Below are 10,803 nucleotides of genomic sequence, written 5' to 3'. Positions count from 1 at the left end.
TTGCATTAAAACATGGACAAAGGGAGTGACAAAATCATACTTAAAGGTTATTGGGTATTATCAGGCCGTTGCAACTCATATACCAGCGCAATGCAAAAAGGTGGCGACACCGTCGGCTTCCCCCGTGTATTACCCACCAGCGCCATTGATAAGTCACGGCCGCTGCCATTAATATTTAATATCGCTACAATTCATTTGTTTATGTTTCTTATATTCTTTCTTTTATAACTATGATACATGTACTTTAAATATTAACTGCCATGACTGTATCCGTTTGTTTGGTAAATTTTCATGAAATATTGATAAATTGAAGAATTTGTAATTAAACCCTGGGCGCCGCCATTTTAGAAAAGTGAAGAAAAATGCTGCTGCCACCACGACAGTACTAAAAGCTACCTAAAAAAATATGCGTAGTGCTGTGGAGACTTACGTTAACATGACGTCACGAATATGCTAATTAAAGAAAAATGCTGCTGCCATCTACGTCCACATGTTGCAAGCGTGACGATCGCTGACCTCACATCGATGAAAGGAGTTGCAAGTCCATCGCACTATACGTGCTCTATAATACGTCCATGGTATTATACCCTTTGCAAAGATCTCAACAAATAAATAAGCTATGACCTTTTTATTGCATAGAACCACCAACCAGGTAATTTTTTAATGAGGACTAGCAAAATAATTGATAATTGCATTTCGTCTTTACTTCACGGGAGGGGGTAGAATTGGTCACTAGTGCTGTTGAACACATTAAAGTTAATATATTTCTATTCTTAGAAGCGAAAAGCAAATATCCAATTTAATTTTGTTGCTAGCTGATATTATTAATCATAAGCAATAAAAAGGTCATAGCTGAGTTTAGTTGCTAAGATTGAAGCATTTGAAAAGGGTACTTCGTCTGTTCCTAACTTGTACACTAGGTTAAATTATGGTTTTGTTACTTCCATTTACTCAGTGACCTTTAGTGTGCATTATATACTTTATTTAAACAAATTTAAACAAATTGACAATATATGTCCAGATGATGATTCAATGTAATCCCAGCATGCAGTAATTAAGGAGCCATTGCAACACTATTTCACGTTCAAATTTATGTACAAAATAAGAACCAGTAGTTATGATGGATTATTCATCGAGACTTTTATTAACAATTGATATTTGGGTAGGGATAACGTTTGTGGGTACATTGACACGAAGAAAGTTTAAAGTCTCCTGTTTTTAAAACAATTTTAGACATTGTAAATGTTTGGGAAAAGAATTAAATGAAACCACTAAGTATTCTTGCACATCATGCATGCAGACAGCTTATCTTGTCGTATTCACTGTCGAAGTGACGTAATAATCGAATTAACTATATACCAAAACAATGGATGAATACAATTTTTGACTATACCGCCTTGCACTACAACGTTCACGCGGTACCTATGCATTGAACCATATCATTCTGATCACTCGCACCTGTAAGATGAGTATCTAAACATAGAGTGGCAATAGATTACGTAACGCATTGTTCCTTTTTGCCGATTTGATTTACCGACACGCTATTCATCGAGAGGTACCTTTTGTTCGGGACAAAGGGCTTCCGCCACTGACCTGACAGCGTAATTGACGATATAATAGGCAAGCTACTGATCAAACGAAACGAGCGAGAGGTACCATTTGTTCTCATACAACCCAAGGGTGTGATTGAGTAGCCGTAAGCACAAAAGGCACACATTAGCCGTCGATGTACAGTTCGTTATCACCCACTGACTTTAGGTGCTTCATTTAAATCAATTGATTGCGCTTGCTGATCGATTGCACATCAGAATGAAATAAGGTTGCCATCATGTCCAAAAGTCTATAGTACTATATAATGGTAATAGCTACACTGTAAATGCAGTGTTTTGTAATTACACACATACAATTATCTAAACACGTTTTATGGCTCGACACTTGTATTTAATATCTATACTCTAAAATTGTGTGTTTTACAATTACACATTCAAGGCTTTCTAAACATGTTAAATTTCTAAGCGGTAATGTTACCAATTGCTGAGCTAAACACTTGCTAAACATTACAGGCTCTTTCGTTTAGCAATTAAACATCACATTCAATTGAGAATAATATTTAATTGCTAAACGGGAAACACTTGTAAACACGGATGTTTAGGAATGAAACACTTTTGTATGACACGTGATTCGTAACTCAATTTTCATTGGACGAGATGTCAACCCCAAACTTTTTTGCACGATGCAGCTCGCAGCCGACATCGACCCCGAGATAAATATCAGTTCGCAATAGCAATGGACTCAAAAAATCCATTTGTTGGCTTCAAAAAATCCATTTGTTGGCTTCAAACGCAACGCATCAGTGCAGGAGGTCGCAGCAGTGGTTAGAAAGCACTTTGGGGAGGAGACAGCTATGATATTTTCAGGTGAGAAATATTTTATAATGGACATTAATTACAGAATTGTGGAGGTCGCGGCTGCCGAATTCAGCTCCATGACAAAGTGTATGAACATGGATGGACGTGATATCAGATAGGATAAACCATTATAAAAGCCTGTTTAATTCCATGTTCATGATTGATTTACGGACATTTGGAAGTCTGCTATAGGCATGTGGGTATTATAAACTAGGATCGTGTAGGGGTATGACAGGGGTATATAGGTTTCTGACCCCCCCCTTATAAATGCTATTTAGATGAATAATAGCTTGCCATATAGCAATGTGAAATCGAGTAAGTGCATAATGAGCATATCTGCTAAATACGCACAATTTAAGGGCTCAACATGCCGCGCGTAATGTTGCGACTCAAAAAAGGTGCTGCGTCATTCTGTAGAAAACACACACAAATTTACGGCTCAACATGCTGTGTAATGTTGCGACTCGTTCAAAGGTGCTGCGTCATTCTGTAGAAAACACGCACAATTTTACGGTTCAACATGCCGCGTAATGTTACGACTCTTTTAAAGGTGCTGCGTCATTCTGTAGAAAATACTCGCAATTTTACGGTCTAACATGCCGCGTAATGTTACGACTCGTTTAAGGGTGCTGCGTCATTCTGTAGAAAATACGCACAATTTTACGGTTCAACATGCCGCGTAATGTTACGACTCTTTTAAAGGTGCTGCGTCATTCTGTAGAAAATACGCGCAATTTTACGGTCTAACATGCCGCGTAATGTTACGACTCGTTTAAGGGTGCTGCGTCATTCTGTAGAAAATACGCACAATTTTACGGTTCAACATGCCGCGTAATGTTACGACTCGTTTAAAGGTGCTGCGTCATTCTGTAGAAAATACGCACAATTTTACGGTTCAACATGCCGCATAATGTTACGACTCGGAAAACATTGACGTACCAGTCATTGGCAAAAGGCCTGTGGATTTACAACAAAAAATACACACAGTCAGAGTGACAATTATTTAAAAATGAGTGCAAATTTGCCACAAAATGAAAACCATCAAAATTGTTCTAAGTTTAAAATTTTACATTTCAAAGTCATTGACTTTCCCATTATATCAGTATTAGCTTTGTTATGTATTAAATAGCCAACATGAAGTCTAACCACTTCACACCTTTACGTGCAGTGTCAACACACAGATACATGTCATTGTTTACATATAGCCCTATAGCCAGGCAATATGCAGCCATGCATACATGTACCTGTGAGATGCATGTTTTATACAGGGGGGGGGGTGTAAACTATCAGGTTACTTGTTAAGGAGTTGCCACTGTATATCCCTTCTATATAGTCACATGAGCTCATCTGTGCACATGTAGTAATGCTAGGGATCAGACAAAGAAATACCATCTGATAGCACTGAATTTTGCACATCCGACAAACAAATGAAACTATCCCAGATATCATGCAAGCAAAGACAAATGTCACTGTGAGCAGAATAGAATGTATTAATTAATTTAATATAAATGATTTGCAGGTGGATGACTTGTCTGTATTGATGAAGTTACAACAAATCCTGAAGGGAAATTGGGAAAAGAAATTGGACATTCCGGATGCCATCAAAGTTGTAACAGTAAGTGTCTTGTGTACAAACATTCCTTATTTGAAAACTGTTCAAATTACAAATTTGAAATGCATGAACCTGTTTACATATTTAGGTGCGCGTAATGTAGCGTGTTCGCGTATTATGCCATTCCGCGCGCTAAGGTACGTGACACTGTTGCTATAGACGCGGTCACTGCGTTGCCTGTCATCTACGGCCTGGCTTTTATCTAACACACGCGTCGCGTCACGTCACGTCACGTCACGTCGCGTCACGTCGCGTCACGTCACGTCGCGTCACGTTGAAATGTTATCAAAAGTTCATAATAAATTATTGACTCCACAATTACCCTTATCTCTCTACGTGATAAATAGTCCGTGAAATAGTCCATGGAATTCCAGCTTTTCATCAATGCCGCAAAGCACAGCAAAGCTTCAATGAATAAAATAATCGGGATTGCTGGAACTACTTTTAAACCACAGCCCGTATCCTAGTTTAGTGTAGCCTCTTTTGCAGGCGGTGCGTTTTCGCTTTTCTCAAACTATGAGTGTGATAAAACACGAGTAGCCTGCGACGGAGGCTACGTACAGTGCGCACACCACTAAATAATGCTCCCACTGAAACACACGTGAAAATGGCCTATCAAAACAAAATAAGCTACCTCATTCGCGTGTTTCAGACTTATAAAACACGTTAGCCATTTTTGCAGAATCTGTGAGGTATATGATGCGGTATTATTTGGTCTTCTTTGATGGCGGTGTAAATAGCTGGTCATATAATTCGCAGTAGGGGATATTTGCTCTCGTCTCGGTTGTCTTTTGCTCCTTTTGCATTTGGCAACAAATGTTGCCAAATGCTTTCTTTCACCCGCATTTCTTTCTTCTGGCAACATTTCAAATCGCTATAACATCCACATACTAAGTTGGATTTTAACCAAACTTGGTCAGAATGACCACTGACCACTCCCATTTATGGTTTGTACCCCAATTTGACCTTTGACCTTGATTATATAGTTGAAAATGTGATTTTTTTCACACAAAAATACTAAGGCTTCTAGACGATTAACCCGATTTTTAGAAGAATCCCCTACCCATGCTTCATATAGGATGTACACAAATAAGGGGTCAAAGGTCATTTTTCTTCTTTCTGGCAACATTTCAAAATGAGTCTAGCACCCGTATACTACATCGGATTTTGACCAGGCTTGGTCACAATAATCACTGACCAGTATACGGGTGCTAATGTTGTGTGACCATGACCCTAATTTGACCTTTGACCTACTTGATATGGCCAAAATGTGATTTCACGACATTTTTTTCACATGCCACAAACCTTGTGGGAAGCACAAGTGGGTAAGTGGCTACTAAGTTTCCTATATGGCTTCAAGGTCAAAGGTCATTGAGGGGTCATTTGTGTTAAAAGTTTGATCTCACTCCAGACTCAATAGATTTGATCCAAACCTAGTCCGAATTAATTAACCTTGACCTTGACCTGACATGTTGAATGACCTTGACCTGACATGTTGAATGACCTTGACCCACGTATGACTTTTGACCTGAAAACAGAGGTCAACAATAAATGTTACCAAAAACGTTTCCACAGTGACCCGATGTGCAATCTACCGTTGAGGGGCCAAAGGTCAAATAAAGGTCAACATCTTCTTCGAACTGCTTTTCTAAGTTCTCTCGGCTTTCAGACATCTCCTCGTGTGTTCGTGGTGTGGACGGCGGTGTGAAGTTGGCGCGAAATGTTGAACTTCATTGCGTAAATGACAGTTTGTCGCCCATTTACGACCGCACAACAATAAAATCACTCCGCGTTTGTCGTGGCTATTGTGGTGCGAATCGCCATCGTGGTTTAAAGCTGGTAGGACCTACATTTGTATAGGCCAAGTAAAATTAATAAGGAATATTTTTTCATACAAATACAAGTAAATATTTTGCCATAGAAAAAGTCATTTTTAAATAAATGATCGTGTCTGGAAATTCATGGAAGTTAAAATCGCGAATCTGTTTGCCCTTTTACGTGCATTTCGATGGGGCTTATTTGGTGGTGTGCGGCCGTCAGCAATCGCCACGCCGATAACCATTTCACTGTGGGCCTGGGATAATGACGGGTTCGATGCGGAAACACCCCGGGAAAAACTAAACGAAATCGTGAACTGAATCCGTATGACTTGTTTGTAACTTTTAAGAAGATATCAACGTGACGTGACGTGACGCGCGCGACGCGACGCGACGTGACGTGACGTGACGTGACGTGACGCGACGCGTGTGTTAGATAAAAGCCTACGGCCTCATACATGATTAGGTTAAACGAGCGAATATCCAATCAAATGACGAGATTTTCTGTGCATCACACCGACTGAATAAGAATTGTGAGTAATTGTGACAATTAAGCCCATATCTATGCAACATCAGAAGGATCTATCATAGGCAAGCTTAACATATTGCAATTGATGGATGTTATTGCCAACATGAAACAGGGTTAGCATTAAGGATTGAAAGTTGGGGGTAATTTTTCACTCCCGAACTCGCATGAAAACCAAATATGGTGGGTGAAAATGAAATTTTGGAGGTGAAAAATATTTAATCATTTTTTAGTTCTGCTACTATGTGAATGAACAGATTTTGCCAATCAATCATGCACCCACAATGTTGCTCATATTTCGGGAGTGAATTTTCACTCCCGAACTACTGAAGTTACAAAATTTATGAGTGAAAAAGCTTGAAAATGTAATTGTGGTGAGTGATTCACCCCCAAACTTGAGTTAATGCCATCCCTGACATGAAATAATGGCAAGAAACAGATTTATTGTAATATTTCTGAATGAGGTTTGAAGCTGATAACATGTTGTAGCAATGAAAATCAATACACTACTTCAGGATCCTGAACTCCTGCATGACACAATGCATTGTTATTTTTGCCCTTTGCACTGTTGTTAATGATTTTTTGTTTCTTTCTTTTTCCCAATGTTTCATTTCATTTTCAGCCCAGGGAGTTTCAATCTATCCAATCTAAGATGGAGTTTGGGGATGCTCCTCATTTGATAATCATCAACCATTCAACAGGGACTTACGAAGGATACTTAGTGCTGAAAAAGGTCAACCAATCAGAATCGTGGGAGACAACATTACCAATATGGTCAATATGATTGTGTTTGTGTATTATTGTTGGGATAAGACATACCCCAAAGCATACAACTTCCTTGGATTTGTGCAACAACATGTGTTGCTGGATGAACATTCCTTCCATAAAAGTGCCATTTACACACGTGTGTGCAAAAGTATCTTTGGCTGAGTTACCGGCAAGTTGATATCAGAAACAGAACATCAATATGCAGTTTGACATTTGAACTTTGAGTGGTTTTTAGATAAACATTTTTTGAGGTTGTAGTCTACCCACACTTAATATTTTGCAGTGAAATTAAAGTCTTTAAAACTAAAAGATTACATAATGTACAAAGTTTGCAAAAAGTTAGCCTGACATTAATTTGGCCCCTGAAAACTGACATCAAGACATGGAAGCTATTAAATGCTTTAGGTATGAAAGATGTCAGGTCAATAAAAGCTTACATTTCAGTTTGGTGTTCAAATGTTACTGATAAAAATGCACTCCCCAATTTTGCCATAAAACACCACACAAATCTTCAGTTGGAAAGTTCATTGACCCCTAATGCTACAGTGTTTCAATGACAATTTGACTTTGGTGTCCCAAACTGAAACTCCTCTTGGTGCTTTATATGTGTTAAGTCTCAAACATGTTTCAAGAAGAAGTTGAACCAGAAACAAACTATTATTGTTTAGCCTAATGTAAGTGTGAGAAATTCCCACCTGATTATTTGTAGCGATTATTCATCTGATCTCAAGATATTGCTTCACAGTGAACGGATGACCAATAAGCTCATGGAGCTATTTTTTAAAACTTGATTTGCAAATCAAAATGTGTTCTTAGGAGAATCTGATAAAATGTTCACCCTGATACTAGCGTTATTTTATAGTAGTGTTAATAACGCTAGTATCAGGGTGAACATTTTATCAGATTCTCCTAAGAACACATTTTGATTTGCACAGCCCCTAAGCATTGTGTTAAGGTTCTATATGAGGTGTATTAAAATGTTACCCAATTTTCAACCATTCACCTTTACATACCTGTTGCATGTCATCAACAGTTTTAAGATTATTTTTTCATACCAAGCTCTCAATTTATCATGGAAACATCACCAAAAATATCAATTTACAAATTTTGAGTGATATTGATCCAGTGGGTATGATAATAAAAGCAGAAAACCGCAACCACAGAACGCTGTGCTTATCGAACTTTGCCTGGTTTACTGCCACTTCGTCCAATCCCATTTCGTCCAACACCACTTGGTCCAATTCCCATTTTGGCCAATAGCCATCGTCCAATGCCATTTTGGCCAATACCATTACCATTTGGGCCAAGACCCATTTTGTCCAATGCCATTTGGGCCAAAACCCATTTTGTCACCCTAACCTTAAACATTAATCCTAACCCTTGGCCGAAATGGCATTGGCCCAAACGGCATCGGTCAAAATGGGTCTTGGCCCAAAGGGCAATGGACGAAATGGGTCTTGGCCCAAATGGCAATGGAAGAAATGGGTCTTGACCCAAATGGCAATGGAAGAAATGGATTTTGGACAAAATGCCTAATGGCCAAAATGGAAATTGGACCAAGTGGTATTGGACCAAATGGGTTTGGACAAAGTGGCAATTCCCCCATTGCCGTTATAGTGGTCGACCACTGTTTCAGACATATTTGTTCATAACAATTTAAGGGCTAAAAAATTAGTTCTGGGGAAAATATAAGCTTTCTTCTCATACCAAAAACTCAATTTTCATAGAAAAAATTTGGGATGAGGCTGTCGATCAGGATACACTCCTTTAATACATGTAATAATATTGTTTGGAAATGCCAAAATACCTGGGTACTATTTTGATGTCCCCTGTATAAGCAATTACTAGTAAATGGATCTTTTAGTAAATAATAGCCATTAATAATGCAATTTGAATTTGACCAAGTTATGAATGTAATTCAATTCGTGTTTTATCAATTTTGTGTTTTATCAATTTGTTAAATAAAATTTTATTGCAGGCAAATATTTGTGCATGTTTTGCTGTTTGTAATTGTGTTTCGCTTTGCAGAATTGTTCGGCTCTTTGTCATGAACCTACAGGGAGTGTAGCCTTTGAAGTTAATCCAAATGGATTTAACCTGCACTTGAATAAATCACCTCATTTGACTATAATATGCGTATATTTGCACCAGCTAAACTATTAAAATCTCAAATATGAACATGTTCACATTTAAAACATTGATTTGATGAACATGTTTAAGTGCTAAACATTTTGGACGATACTAAACATGTTTTAGCATTTAACATGTTTAGAAAGTGTGTACAAGATAGTGTTTAGCCTTGTGTTTAGGTATTAAAACGGATGGTTAGATGTTAATTATCTAAACATGTTTAGCAATTAAATATGTTTAGCTTTGTGTTTAGCATCAAAACACCTAATTATCTAAACATGTTTAGCAATTAAATATGTTTAGAAAGTGTGTACAAGATGGTGTTTAGCTTTGTGTTTAGCATCAAAACACCTCATTTACAGTGTATGTAGAACCGGTATAGGCCTATATAAAAGTTGTTTCACAAATTGACGTTTAATTTTATTTTAAGGAGGAGATTGGCATAAACAATGGCGTACCCATGTGGGGTAGCTTTTCTGTGAGAGGTCTTGGGAGGGGATGAGGGAGGAAGAGTTGGAGGAGGGGATATGGAGAATGAGAGGGGGACTGGAGGAAATAAATAAATAGAAGTAAGTAAATAGAAAGATAAGAAATATGACAGGAATGAGAGGGGAATAAGTAAGAGGTGATGGAGAAGGGAAGGGAGAAATGGAGAGGGAGTGATACTTAGCATGGAAAAAATAAGTACAGAGAAAGGAAAAGAAAGGAATGATAAATAATGATTATTATAGAAACTAAACACAGCCCTCGCCCCCAGGCCCAACACTAACAGCACTATAGGCAGCCATTCAATGATGTCAACGGCTTTACGCGTTACGTAATTAAACCGCCCAGTCAGATGTAGCCTACTTCACACCTGAAGCTCAAGTCACCCAATTTCGAAAATTGGACGTTGAATGTACACGCTCATGAATATTGATTGGTAACATTTTCCAATATATCAGCGCTCAAATCGGACACAATAGAACAATAGACCCTGCAGTGCGTAATCTATCATTGCAGACGTAGACATACATATGTGATGAGTGCAACCTGCTTGTAGTGCAGGGCGATATAGTCAAAATTGTATCATGGAATAATATATTGGAAATGGCAAAAGCTCATTAGCATGTGCCACATTTTTATTTAAGTGAATAGATTCATCAGGTTTGTACATCAAATCAATTAGTAATTTTGATGCCAAAACCAGTAAGTTTTTACTTACTTATAATTATTTCGTCCATCTCGTCGGAGGACTTCATCAGATGTGAGCATCTGATACACTTTCCCGGAAAACTGGTTTCCGGTTGTGAGTAGTCTTACTTCCAGTCTTCAAAAGTGGGTCAAAAACCTGACTTAGGAAATAAGTAATAACTTAATAAGTAATAACTTAACTAATTATATTTCGTACATTTATTATTTGTCTTACATTGGATGTACAGTATGTCCCTGAAAGAACTGTATCGTCGGGAACTGATTTTTTGGGTAACTTAATGCATAAACCAAACGTAACAAAATAGCTGGTTATGTTGAGGTACATATCAGCTATCACATACTTTTTGA

General features: G+C 38.0%; 1 long non-coding RNA gene across 1 annotated transcript; it reads left to right on the top strand.

Moving 5' to 3' along the window:
* Positions 1-1,942: 1,942 nt before the first annotated feature.
* LOC140139504 (uncharacterized) lies at positions 1,943-7,559 on the top strand. The gene is made up of 3 exons (XR_011857148.1): positions 1,943-2,417; positions 3,928-4,023; positions 6,986-7,559. It is a non-coding gene; the product is annotated as an uncharacterized lncRNA (long non-coding RNA).
* The last annotated feature ends 3,244 nt before the right edge of the window (positions 7,560-10,803 follow it).

Source organism: Amphiura filiformis, chromosome 18 (assembly GCF_039555335.1).
Source record: "Amphiura filiformis chromosome 18, Afil_fr2py, whole genome shotgun sequence".
NCBI lineage: Eukaryota > Metazoa > Echinodermata > Ophiuroidea > Amphilepidida > Amphiuridae > Amphiura > Amphiura filiformis.
This window is presented reverse-complemented; position numbering and strand designations above follow the sequence as displayed.